The sequence below is a fragment of the Callospermophilus lateralis genome, chromosome 11 (genome assembly GCF_048772815.1).
Source record: "Callospermophilus lateralis isolate mCalLat2 chromosome 11, mCalLat2.hap1, whole genome shotgun sequence".
NCBI lineage: Eukaryota > Metazoa > Chordata > Mammalia > Rodentia > Sciuridae > Callospermophilus > Callospermophilus lateralis.
Genome location: NC_135315.1, coordinates 69936550 through 69950401, shown reverse-complemented (window position 1 = coordinate 69950401; position 13852 = coordinate 69936550). Strand labels below are relative to the sequence as shown.

At 34.9% G+C, this 13852-nt stretch overlaps 1 pseudogene; it reads right to left on the bottom strand.

Moving 5' to 3' along the window:
• Positions 1–1094: 1094 nt before the first annotated feature.
• LOC143410029 (aprataxin pseudogene) lies at positions 1095–2263 on the bottom strand (annotated as a pseudogene).
• Positions 2264–13852: the final 11589 nt, after the last annotated feature.

The following is a 13852-nucleotide window of genomic DNA, read 5'->3' as shown; positions in this document are numbered from 1 at the left end:
TGAAGCAATTAGGAAATCCAAAAATAATTTTTCTTGTTATATTTGCCTTGTAGAAATTAGTTTTCTGTTTAAATGACTCATTGGATTGACATAAAAGGACAGTTGCAAATTTACTTATTAGTTTTCCTCATTGTATGCAATCAACATTCCAACATAACATTTTTTTTTCCTGTGGCATCCTGTTTATTTGTGACAAAAACTGAGGTCAAATATGGTCTCTATACACTGAAGTTTTTTCTTCATAGAAGATTTTGTTAATGGTGTTCTTTTTATCACTACTCAAAAATAAAAAGTTATCCACAAATATATCAACAATTTGATCGAAATCAACTTTTAGCTTTCCCTTTCCTTTTAGTCCTGATATTGCCCAAAAACCAACTTGATACAACTGTTCCATCCCAATTTGCTGTTGAGGAAAAATAAAGCTATGGTTCTGTGAACCATCTATATACATTAGAACTCACTGATTGATTGTCAGTAGGACTTTCAATAATTTTCAACCACTTGGGAGAGTTGCCTCAAGCAAATGGACAGATCCAAGAAGACCAGCAAAAAGAACTGAGTGCAAAAGTGCAATGAACATGGCTGGTTGAGTGTTTCCTCAGCAGGCAGCACCCCTGTACTAGAAAAAGACTCCACCTTCTGCCCTCTCAATTAGCCTCACTGTTCAGTAAAGAACTGATGACACGGTCTTCCTGAGAAGGAGCATTTAGGTGACCTTGGGTAGGAAGGAGTGGAAGGTACATAACAAATTAAGTACTCTTGATGAAGAAGGAAAGAAAACTAGTATAGTATATATAAAGGTCAGAGAACTTGACCCACAGAGCCTTCAGGAAAAACAAGCTACTTTGACAAAAAGGTGCCAAAAAGGTCCCACATGTCTCCAGAGAGAGAAGATAAATGTAAGGAACCAAAATATATGACCAGCCCCTCTGCTGGTCCTGGAGATGGCAATCGGGCATGTCCCAGCAACCTCATCAGAGAACACATTCCTAATTCCTGAACCATTTCTACCTAATAATTCCTGAACTATTTTGAGTGACCCTACATTGTGGCTACTCAAGAATAAAATAAGCTTTGTAAAAAACTGCATGTTTTAATTTGGGAAATGAGAAAATGTTCACAAGCAACCCAGAACAGGTGCTAGCAAGTTCATTCCCATCAGTCACACTTGTGGCAGAAGTTCAGGATCTGCAGAATCACTTTGTCCAGTGCCTCCTGAGATGCTCTTTCAACTGAGGAATGGTAGGCAGTAGCTGCTGGCACTCATGACAACAAAGGCGCAGTTTCAAGAGCTCAGACATCCCATCTCGAACAGTCACTCTGCCAGACTCTTGTACCATCTTGATCACAGCTTCTGATTCTAGGAAGTATTCTGTATTGAAAGAATTCCAATGCTTTTTGTTTTTAAGGCAAGGAGAATCAAAATCTTGGCTGATCACATGTAGGTGTACATGGCTCATGCTGGGAATGGCATGGTAGCCCATTCTGAAGCGGAGTTTGCTAGATCCAGCAAAATCTGCAATCACCTTTTCCCCAACAGTGTGCATGTGCTTGAGGAGTTCAAAGTGTTCCCTAGTCACATCCTTCAGACTGGAAATGGAGGCCCATGGTAAGACCAGCCAGTGATGACGAGCCTTAGGATATTTATCCTTAATCACCACTACCTGCTCATCTTTGTAAACCTGCATTTTGGGGTCCTGCATAGAAATTTTCAAGCCTTGACTCCAATGGCCCAGTGAGTCCTTTTTGTTAGATGCATCTTTCTCCTTTTGAGGGGCCATAGAGCATGGTCTGGGGCTGCTCCCAGGTTCCACCCCTGTCCCAGGCTCAGTTTCCTGGACAGCATCCCTTTCTACAGAATTACCATTGCCTGACCTCTTTCTCTTCCTGTGTGTTTCTGGGCCAGGGTCCTTGGCCTCTTCCTCAAACTCTACAATATATGGATAAAGTTCATTCACCATGTAGAGAACCTGACCAGGCTGCAGCTTCATCTCTTGGTCCTTTCCAATTATGACTGAGTCAATGCTGGTGGGATTGACTCCAACCTGCTTTACCTTGACATATCCCTTGTTACACTCTGCTTTCAACTTGCTGTCGAGAACATTTCTTATCAGTGATCTTGGTCTCTGGGCCACGCCCAATCATAACTGCTTCCAAATGTGGAAGTTTGATTCGCTGGTGCAAGTTGTCTTGTCTCACCAACCAGCACACCCGCATTATCACTCGAGTTGACGAGACCAAAACGTTCACGTTACTCCTTCCGGGCTCCTCCGCTTCCCCAACATAACATTTTAATCAAAGAAAACTTTCACAATTGCAATGTAAATGCACGAGGCAACCACACATTTGCCAGTCATTTTCTACTATTGTATACACCGAATTTAAATATGTAACACCATTCCTTACACAAACACTTCTTCCCAGGTGGTGCCTTTGATTTATTGCCATGTTTGTTGGATGAAGGGCTCTGGTCAGGGGACCACGTGGTGCATCATCTGCAGCACCAGTTGTGACTTAGAGTCAAGGTTAATGAAGAATTTGGAAGAGGAAGCTCTCCTCTATCAGCTCTATTGTAGTAGGATATGTAATAGGCCAGACCCAGAGCCACTCGTTTTAGAGACAGACCCAAGACAGACCCTCTACCTACTTCTGTTCAGATAAAGATGTGACAGGTTCAAACAGAAACAGTGAAGTCTTTTAAATTTGAATGACCTTTTTTATTCCCTATTCCCTTTCCCTCTGCTTGTGACTTTTTTATTTTTTCCTTTGTACTCTTCCCCCATTAGTTCCAGGTACCTAGGATTTTGCCTGTTTTCTAAATCTTTAACCTTAGCAAAAATCACTGGTAGTCTCATGCTGAGAAATATTTCATGCAAAGTTAGGAAGTTCCAAACCTTTTATACACCTTACCTTTTTACTAGCAATTAAGTTCATCTTTGTATTTTCTCAGAACTCAACACAGACCCACTATTCTGGTAGAGACCCATCCCTCAATGCCAGACACATGCCTGGTAAATATTGAACCAATGTGTCAGTGTGTAAGGAGCACAGCTCCAGAAAAAGCATTGCAGTGACTTGTTAACACAGTATTTTAATGTAAGGCATTAAGATGATTATCCCAATGATTAAGAGTGAATATCAGAGGAAAGAAAATACCAGTCCTTGGTGTATTGGGTAAAAGTCTGTCAAGGGACTATTAATTTTTCAGAGTTGGAGAATTGGGATCTTTTCTTTTAAGGTTTGAATATCAGAATATTTGATGGCACTGCTGATGTGAAAGATGACTTAGTTTCACATAATATTGTGAAAAATAGTCATGGTTGAAAATAAAGCCCAGAAAACTCAGTCAAAGGAAAGGAGAATAGCATCATAAAACAATCAAACAAAAAACAACAACAAAAAAAAAAAGAAAAGGAAAAAACACCCAGGTTTTTGTTATTTAAAATAATGTTCTTTCAATCACATATGTGAATTGCTCACCATTTAGGCCTAAAACCCATGTCACCTAGTGGATTTTTATGTATCACACTTGCTAGATAAAGTTATTTGATTAAAACAATGAAATTTCTCATTTGTTTTTCTTTTAGGGTTCATTATGCATGATGATGTCCATCTTATCCTTAAAAGGGTACAGAGATTTTTATTTTAGAGGTTGGATATATAACAGGACCCATACAGACTCAATTTCTCATTCACTTGGAGCTTACAACTATCACTGTTGATAGGTCTTCCTCTGGAAAACTTTTATGTTTTGTGGAAATGTCAAAAACCCAAGTTCAATTTTCTTCAAGTGAGGGTAAATGATCAGATGTGTTGTTCAAATTCTCTTTGACATGTGGATTAGGTATTAGTCTAATAAGTGTCCAGGCCAGTTGGTTTCTTGTGATCCCAAAACAAACTGAAATAGTAATGCAAAACCCTTCAGAATGTCTTTTGTTGGTCAAGAATAAACCCAGGTAATACCAAGTCTGCATAAATTTACCATTATTTAAAACAGGCCACAAGGCATGACTAAAGGACCTTCTACATACAAAGGCCAGGTACAGAACCAAATGGGCCAAAATCATCACAGAAAATCTGACATGTGTGCTTATCACTGCCTATTTTTACATGTATTAGGAGCAAAATCCACCTGACTGTTCCTAATAATATAGTTTCAAATTGTTCTTTGCTTTTTTTGAATAAATCTTTCAAAGAGGCTTTTGTATATTTGTGATGAACAGTCTTCCTAGAATTAGCAGTAAAAATGGATTTACTTTAACTCTCTTTCTATGTATATTTGGTCCAGTAACAATGTCTCTTTTTGCTACAGGAAAAAAACTCCTAAAAATCAGATTTTTTTTCCCTTTGAGAGAGTTCTGTTAGAAAGCTATTTTCCTCTGCCTTTTTGGCAAAAAAAAAAAGTTTTCTTGGGATGTGAGTTTGCTACATTTGCATGTGTGGCCCAGAGGCCTCCTACAGTCTCAGCTGGATGGTCCCTTAGAAAGGGAAATAGCTAACATATCACATTTTATGACCAGGCTGCCAGATTGTTGTTCCCCTTTATAGACCTCCTAGTTGTTCTGCACAAGGGACTCCCTAGGGTGAAGAGGAGAGACAAATGAGGTGTTGAGGGGAATAATAATTTTGCACAAGGTGAAAGGATAAAGGAAAAGTGAAAAGCCTTCTTGCTTAGCCACAGGGATAAGTCATATTAATTAGTATGTGTGTGACACAATTCCACCAGTGGAAATGAAATTTATGAAAAGAGAACCATAAAATGGATACACCTCATAGATAAATATCACTCCAATGGTGCACTTCACAGCTTTTTCACATTGTATGGAAATTACTTCATTTTGCATGACCTTGTTAAAATACATTATGGAGATACAGTTGCATATAAATTTAAATACTTAATCTCAGTATGCTCTGTGTATTTAAAAATACAATGAAAGATCCATTTCTAATATTTTAGATTTAGACATTTGTCATATACTGACAAATTATGAAAGCAAAGCGTCTTCTATGGTACATTTAGGAAAATACCTGAGTCAAGTTTTGTCTACAGTAATGCAAAAGGTAGTGTTGTACATGTTCTAAAAAGTACAGACACACATTTGCTTCTAGAATATACACTTAAGTTTTTTTAAAGGCACCTGAGCCTTTTTTTAAAGGGAAGAGAGAGAGAGAGGAAGAGAGAGAGAAAGAGAGAGAGAGAGAGAGAGAGAGAGAGAGAGAGAATCTTTTTTTACTGATATGTAAAATAATATTGTACATATTAATGGGGTTCCCTGTAATGTTTTGATAAATATATATACATTGTGCAATCAAATTACAAAAATACTGAAAATCTTTTCTCCTAGCTGTTGGAGATAAACAGTACACAATTGCTATCTGTACTTAAGGTGCTGTGCTTTCTCTTAACTGCAACTTAGTGCCCGGTGATTAACTTTCCATCCCTCCTGCCCTCCCCTCCTCTCTCCAGTATCCTCAGACAACTGCTATTCTATTCTCAATTTCTATGACACCAGTTTTTTTTAGATTTCACCTGAGTGAGATCATACGGTACTGGATTTTCTGTGCCTGGCTTCTTTCACTTCTTTCATCTCCAATTCCACCCATGTTGTCACAATGACAGAATTTCATTCTTTTCATAGTTGCATAGTATTCCATTTTGTGTATGTTCCGCATTTTCTTTAATGCATTTATCAAGTAATAAACACTTGGGTTGCTTCCATTTCTTGGCTTTTGGGAGTAGTACTGCAATAAATAAAGGAGTTCAAATGTCTCTTTGACATACTGATTTTATTTCCTTTGGATTTCTAAAAGTGGGATTGTTGGATCATACGGCAATTCTGTTTTTAATTTTTGAGACCATTCCATACTGTTTTACATAATGATGGTACTAATTTAGATTTCCACCAACAGTATGCAAGGTTCCCCTTGTCTGTATATGGTTGTCAACACTTGTTGTATTTTGTCTTTTTTATAATAGTGATTCTTACTGGAATGAGTGATATCTCATAGTTTGATTTGCATTTGTCTGACCATTAATGAATTTGAATATTTTTTCATAACATACCTGATGGACATTTGTATGTCTTCTTATGGGAAGTGTCTGTTTAGATCTATTACCCAATTTTAAAATGGGTTATTTGATGTTTTAGCATTCTGGTTTTTTTTTTCAAGGTGCTTTCACAAATATCTGTTAGAAATGTAGTAAGTCATGAACATCTAGAATCAAGTTCTAAATCTATTTGGTTTATGTTCATTTTTCTAGAAATAACTGAGTATAAGAGTTTGCTGGAAACCTCAATGCTCCTTTAAGAAATGCATCTTTGTTATTAATACATTCCCCTAAAACATTGTGATATGCCTGTATCAGCATTGCTTCTCTTGTATGATGAAAGGAGTACTCACTACAGTATAATAATTATCTTTGTTTACCAAAGAGTAATTAGGAATGCAACCCTGAATAAGTAGTGGTGTGTAAATTACTGCTGGCATCCCAAGGATCCAGTAGCTCATTCATTCTTCTTTTAAACGTTTTTTTTTTCCTTTGATTATCATGCCTAGTTTATGCTATCAAATATAGGATTCATCTCTCTTTTATAGCTGATGCTGACTCTTTTGGAGTAATTGAAGTTTATTTACTTCCTGGGGGAGAAAGTAATTTAAAGAATTTTAAAAATATTCTCCCTGTAGAAAGACATTCAAGCTGTACATTAATATGAGAATTCGTCAACATATATAACCCATGTGAATTTACAGAAAAACTTCCTCTAAGACAGTAATTACAAATACAGCTAGGAAGAACACTATGATTTAGGTGTTTTTGTTAATTCATTTAATACATTTTTAATAGATAATGTATACACATCATATTGTGTTCAAAAAGAACAAAGGAATATAATATGAGGAAAAATATGTAATAAACAATGAATATTTGCACTTCATCTCCTCTCTATGACCACAGTGACTATTTCCTGTGCATCTATTTAGGGATGGTTTATTCTTAGACAACAATGGATAAGATTATATGAGTTTATATGTATATATCTATATTCATGGTTATATCTGTATTTATGTCCTTATATGTCTTTTCTCACTAATGACAGTTTGTTACACATGTACGTGTGCCTTATCATTTCACTAGACATTGTATCAATACATATCATCTGTTCTTATTCTTTATTTGCTGTTGCATATTATTCCATACATATATCAAATATTTTAATAACCCAGTCACCTATCATGTTGAACATTTATGTGTTTTCTAAACTTTTTCTATTATAATCTCTACAATAACAACCTCCTACATACCTCACAAATGGCCAATATTTCTTCAGAATATATTCCTGGAATTCATATTGCTGAGTCAAAAATTCTGACAATTATAAATTATGATTGAACTATCTAAGTTATTCTCTGTGGAAATGTCACTGTTTAACATAAGAGACAGCAACAGATAGAAGTGTCTATCACTTCTTGAAGTTGCAAACATAATGAGGATACCATCTTTCTCCAAATACTTGCTACATTAACTGTGGCTATGAATAATGCTTAGCAGTCTATAAAAACACTTTTTTTTGTCATTGACAATATAAAATATCCTGTATTGGAGTCATATTAGGATTTGGAAAAAACTTATATCTTTAATCTCATTTCAAACCTGGGATTTATCCTACTTACCTGATATGTGTTATTATACATGTAAAAAGCAAATGTGAAACCAATATACAAAAGCTATCGAGATGTACAGAAGTAACAGAATGACATTTATTTATTATAGGCTTGTGAGTAAGCTTTGTAGGATATTTAAATCAACTATTGATTCTGAATTTTTTCCCATATTGGTAACCAATATTAAAATAAAATTAGATAAAAATGTCTAGCCGAGTAACCATAGAAATAAGTAGCCAGATCCACTGTGAAATGTATTCTCTCCCCTCATTTCCCTTCAAAATAAATTTTATGTGACCAAAGATGAACCAGACTAGAACATTACAGTTGTAAGAAATCTTGAATAAGTTCTATGGTTTCAAAAATATTTATGACCCAAAAAAATCAAATGGCTTTAATTACTCATTTTAAAATTGGCATGAAATATATGAAACCTTAGCTAAGTAAATTCTGGTGATACGTTTTGCTTTATTTGATTTTTATGAACTCATAAATAAAAAATTTATTCAATCCAAGTAAAGAAAATAATTTACTTTAATTCTCAGTGAAATATATTTGCCCTTTGAGAAAAAGACCATTTTTAATGTCAGTCTCCATTTCTCTTTCCTCTCTCCTTTTTTTTCTCTTCCTGTCCGTTTCTGTTTCTTTCTCCCTTTAGCTATTTACTTAAAGCAAGCATTTCTGAACTATTGTGTTATCTTTTGACTATTGTTGTCTTATTTATTTGGGAATTTTTCTTCATTGCAGTGAATTTCTATTTTAACCATACTCATAAAGAATGCCATAGGATTAAAAAAAACTCATCAGTGCTAATGTGTGAGTAATGGTGCATTTCTTAGATAGAAATAGAGATCAAAGTGAAAAAAAAACTTGATTATAACTGAGACTGTAAGTCTTATTTTGAGGTTCAGTCCCTAATTTTGCCAGAAATTAATTAGGTGTCCTTAGATATGTCTTCCAATAATTCTAGGCTCAATTTCCTCAACACTTAAATCAGAGATAAAGATTAGTTTGACTTTGGGATCTTTTCATTCTGTGTCAATCAATATTTGAATCGACTTGTCTTTATAATTTGTTATGCAAAAACCTCATTAATGTGATTAGATGTCTTATTAGTTCTTACATTAATATCAGGTCTTCTGATAAAATTTGACTTTTGAGGGATTACAACACAGTGTATAGTGACTTTGTAACAGATGTTAGTAAGGTTATAAGAAGCTTAGGAGCCATTTATAAGAAATGCTCTTCCAGTTAGAATACATGGCTCTGTTGTGTTTGGGGGCTGTTTCACTAGACTGTATATTCAGTGCTCTTGGAAATCTGATTATTGAGTCCTGATAATCTACATGGGTGTTTGCTGATTTAAAAAACTAGGGAGATATCAAATTTAAAATTTACAATCAACCAAAAGTCATTAGTGTACTCCATTGACATAGAGCTTGTAAGTAGCCCTGTTCCTCCTTCTTGAGTTGCAGTGTCCTCTTCATTTTTGTGCCATCTAAATTACTCTCAACTGCTAACTGCTGGCACCAGAAGATATGCCTTGTCTGTTCCTTTCAGGATTTTTCCTTTTCTTTCACCACTTTGTGGAATGTGTTTCTGCTTTATATTTTCTCACTTGTCTTCTTACAATCTACTTGCATGCCTGTAATTTCAGTGGCTTGGAAGGCCAAGGCAGGAATATCATGAGTTCAAAGCCAGCCTCAGCAAAAGTGAGTTGCTAAGCAACTCAGTGAGACCCTGTCTCTAACTAAAATACAAAATAGGGCTCGAGATGTGGCTCAGGGGTCAAATGCCCCTGAGTTCATTACCCAGTACCTTCCCCACAAAAAATATTCCTCTTCTGTCTTGCTTTTTAAAAACCTGCACTTAACAAACTCATTAATTCCAACTTACAAATTATTATCATCTATATTATTCAATTTTTAAATCATAGATACTTAATTGTGCCTTTATTGTGTACAATGAAGTTTTTCTCACACTCTTCAAGAAGAAAAAAAATATTAAGGAGCAAGACAGTTATTTTAGAAAGAAAGAAAAATATTTTTACCACATTCCTTTTTTTCATTCAATTAAAACAAAACAAAAATAAAAACAAACCTAACTGCCATTGCTAACATTACTGCACTTGTGAATGCCTGTAAAACAAAGAAAAACTTTTGTATATATTTATATGTGATAAAAAAAATTCATGTCTGTGTGCATACTAAGTCTATACCTATCCTGTAAATGAGGGTAAAATGCACATATTATGTTCAATTACACCAATTCTGTTAGAATTTGTGAGCATGCTAAGTTAGCATAACAGTATAAAACTTACATAGTATACAGAAAAAAACATATATTCAGAGGCAAATACTAAGACTAAGAAAAACTTACAGCAGTTAATTTGAAAAATAAATAATGAAGTACATTAACACTATTTTATTCAACAGTAATTAGGCAATAACAATAAGCCATTCATGGAAATGAAAATAATTAACCTTTTTTTCCCTCAGCCAAATCTTTCAAAAAAAAAAATCTTGCCATCTCAAATTAATTATAACAAAAAGAATCATTTTCAATATGGCAACAAATTAATTTAATTATATTATAACATTAATGTGTTTATAGAGAGAGGGGAGGGTAAGGGATCTGGATATAAAGGACCCAAAAAAGACAAACAAAGAATGGCAGTAGAGGAAGAGCAGGTTATAATAATTATCCCCTACCTTTGCCAAAGCCTGTGGCAAGTATTATTTAATTCTTTCAGAGTACTATTCTCATCCTTCTTATCAGCCACAAAGAACTGAGTTCAAGGGCACTCAGGGCAGCCAGGCAGCCTGGGGCAGGCCAACCTAGGAAAGCAAACTCTGTGGCTTACAGGTTAATATGACATTTAACTTCAGGCAAATTATGATTGTAGGTCTTTGAATTCAGATATGAATTCAGATTTGAATTCAGTTAATATGAACAAAACTATTCACAAGGGTCAGGCTGCGAATAGAAAACCTTATATGATACTGGAAAAAAAGTTGAAGACCTAGTGGTGTAGGTATTACTTCAGGATGCTTCGGGTAAAGTAAATACTCCCAAGTCAATATCATTTTCAGTGAACTCTGTATCATTTAGGTTAACTAAAAATGCTGTATATCTGAGAAATGGATCTGAATGTTTAATTAAAAAAAAAAGAAGAATTACAGTTGCCTTTCCATAAGTTCAAATAAATATGAGTAAATAAAATCAGGAGGGAAGATTCAAAAACTAAAGTGAGGCTTATATTTTGGTTAGCAGAAAATGCACTTTTAAAATTGTCTCTCTAAAGGAATATGATTTTTACTCTTTTTTGAGATGATAAATAATTATTTCATGATTTATTTAATTTCATTCATTCCCCACTGGCATGATAATCTGTATATTACCTGACAGTTTACTTTAGATAGCTTCTTCATTTGGAAAGTAATCTTTACACTTCATTTTGTTCTTATTTTTTTTCAATAAAATGGAAGCCATGTGGTCATCTGGATAATCTGAGGGTGAGAAAGTCTTCACTGCAAGCTGCCTAATTCAGAATCAATGAAGAGAGTGATGAGATGTGAACACACACAAAACAAATGAGAGTCTGGACAGAAAAGAAATTAGCGTAAATGAAACTGGAAGAGAGGATCTACTTTTAAATGAATCACAATCCACAATTGTAGACTCTGTTTCTTACAAAGATGTCTGAGAGTATGATTGCATCTCAAAGTGAAGAAAAATCTGAGCCACTGGGACAAGAGTAAAGAAGCAGCTCTTGGTGAGAAGGGAAAGGAAGCAGGAGGATTTGGGGCCATAGAGAGCAAGGATTGTGAGTGCCATAGAAAGGTTTCTGTGAGGTGAGTGCTTTTCAGATGTGTCCTCGTTGGCTCATTCTGAAACACAGCCTCACTTATTGGGCTGTGTTAAATGGGTCACATATGGTTGTGGGGAAAAAACCTTGGGACAGATTGTCATTGTGTAATCCCTGGAATACAAAATAATTCCAGCAGACTTCAGTTCAATTTCCTAGGGCTACGTTTTTGTCCTTCTAAAGAACGGAGATTTCACAGTATAAGTTTGCAGGAAAGATAACAGAATCACATCCTGGAGCCAGATCCTTAGATAGGGGTATCTGTGTTCTCACTTTCCTAAATGTGAGGGCTTCCAATTCTTCCTAAATAGAAGGAAAATAGAACTTGTAATTGTCCAGGGTTCATACCTTGAGCCAAATAAAGTTAAGGGATCTTGTCATTTGGACACATAACTGTGTATTAGCATGCCATTTACCACGTGGCCAGGACAGGCAGGCTTCTAGAGCAATAGGGCCTAGGGCCACAGTTCTGTTTAGTTTTCTCATTTGGTTGTTAGGACTAGAACTACTTCTGGACTTATATCTGTTTTACTAAACCAATTTCCTGAGTCATTTAACAATGTACAGCAAACGTCCTCTGAATGCAGATCATTGCAGTAGGCACAGAGAGACTTTAAAGGCAGACATAGGACACATAAAACATTTACAGAGAGCAAGAACAGAAAAACTGCATGGGGGAGGAGGAAGCTAGCAACACATTAAGTAGAGTAACTGTCAATCCATTCCATAAATATTAATTGTGTGCCAAGGGCCAGATACTGATAACAGCTGTGGCTACAAATTAGCTAAAATGCATTCTGATTTTAGCCTGTACATTTAGACAGGACCAAACCCTGTGCTTAAGCAGGGTTTAGAAGAATTATTAACAATAGGTTTTTCCAGTGCAGGATTTATTAGAGGGGATAAATATTAGGTCTACAAACAACTTCTGAAGACCTTGATCTTAAGTAAAAATATTCTTTCTTTTCTTTTCTTTTTTGTAGGGATTAAATTCGGGGTTGCTCTACCTCTCAGCTACATTTTGAGACCTTTTGTAACTTAAATTTTGAGACAAAGTCTCCATAAATTGCTGAGGCTGACCTCAATTTTCAACCCTTCTGTATTAGCTTCTCAAACTGCTGAGATTATAGGTCTGCACCATGAAACCTGGCCTAAAGAAAAATATTCTTAGTTAAGCACCTGGCTTCTGATAGTAATGAATAGTTTACAAGGAAACAAAAACTAAAACCATCATGAAACTATGAATTAAAATTTTGTGATGTGTACAACCCAATTTTTGTGGGAATGACAAAAATATTCTGCACATAAGGAACATTTAATCTATCTGAAGCAACACAACTGGATGCAAAAGCAAATTCTTTGCTAATGGCTACTTTGCTGTATTTTATGGTGTTATGATTTAGTAGTATAGAGATTAAATATGGACATTTTCATGTACTTTGTTCTTTTCCAGGGACTTAGAAAGTGATTTTTATGCCATTCATCTTAGCAGTTTCCTTGGTAAAGTGAACAGGTCTATTTATTGCATTTACCTTTCTAGATTTTATTTGTTGGTATAGTCTGACTGGGATATCTGGGCCTCAGAAATGGAGCTGAATTCTAGTATGTGACTGTGTATTTTCCAGTAGAGTTGAAACAGGGATTTCCCTGAAACAAACAGTTTTCCAGGCATAATGTTCATTTGACCCACTTTTCATAATCCTTTCCCTTCTCTGTAACATCCTGAAATTCCTGTCCTAGCCTATACTACAAACCTGGTAAGTTATGTCCTTATAAAGATTTCATTCAGTTCTCAAAAACTGAGATATAAGTTAACTACACTTTAAATATGTCTTACTTAAAAAATACATGTGTGTGTGTGTGTGTGTGTGTGTGTGTGTGTGTGTGTTTGTTTTAAAGTTCATGTTGAGATGATTTCTGATGAGGTAGCATGAGGAAATAAACCTAGATTAGATTTTTTTCTATTAATTACCCTGAAAATAACTATAAGTAACAATATATAAAGCTATTATATAATAAGATAATTATTTTATTATGGCTATTCTTTGAATTCACATAATTAAAAATAAATATACCATACAAATATTTTCTAGGTAGCAATTATTGTTCTGATTTACTAATGGTTAATATACTTTAAATTCTCCCAAAAGGATTCTTATACTTTAGTCATGTTGAGATGGTTATATTTTTGTGTAACTAAAGTATAAGAATTATTTTGTAACATGCTGTGTGCATATATCATAGAATAGGAGTTGTATTTCAAATGCCTTTTTTATAAAAAGTCATCGTGATCCTATTTATCATCTCACAAGAATT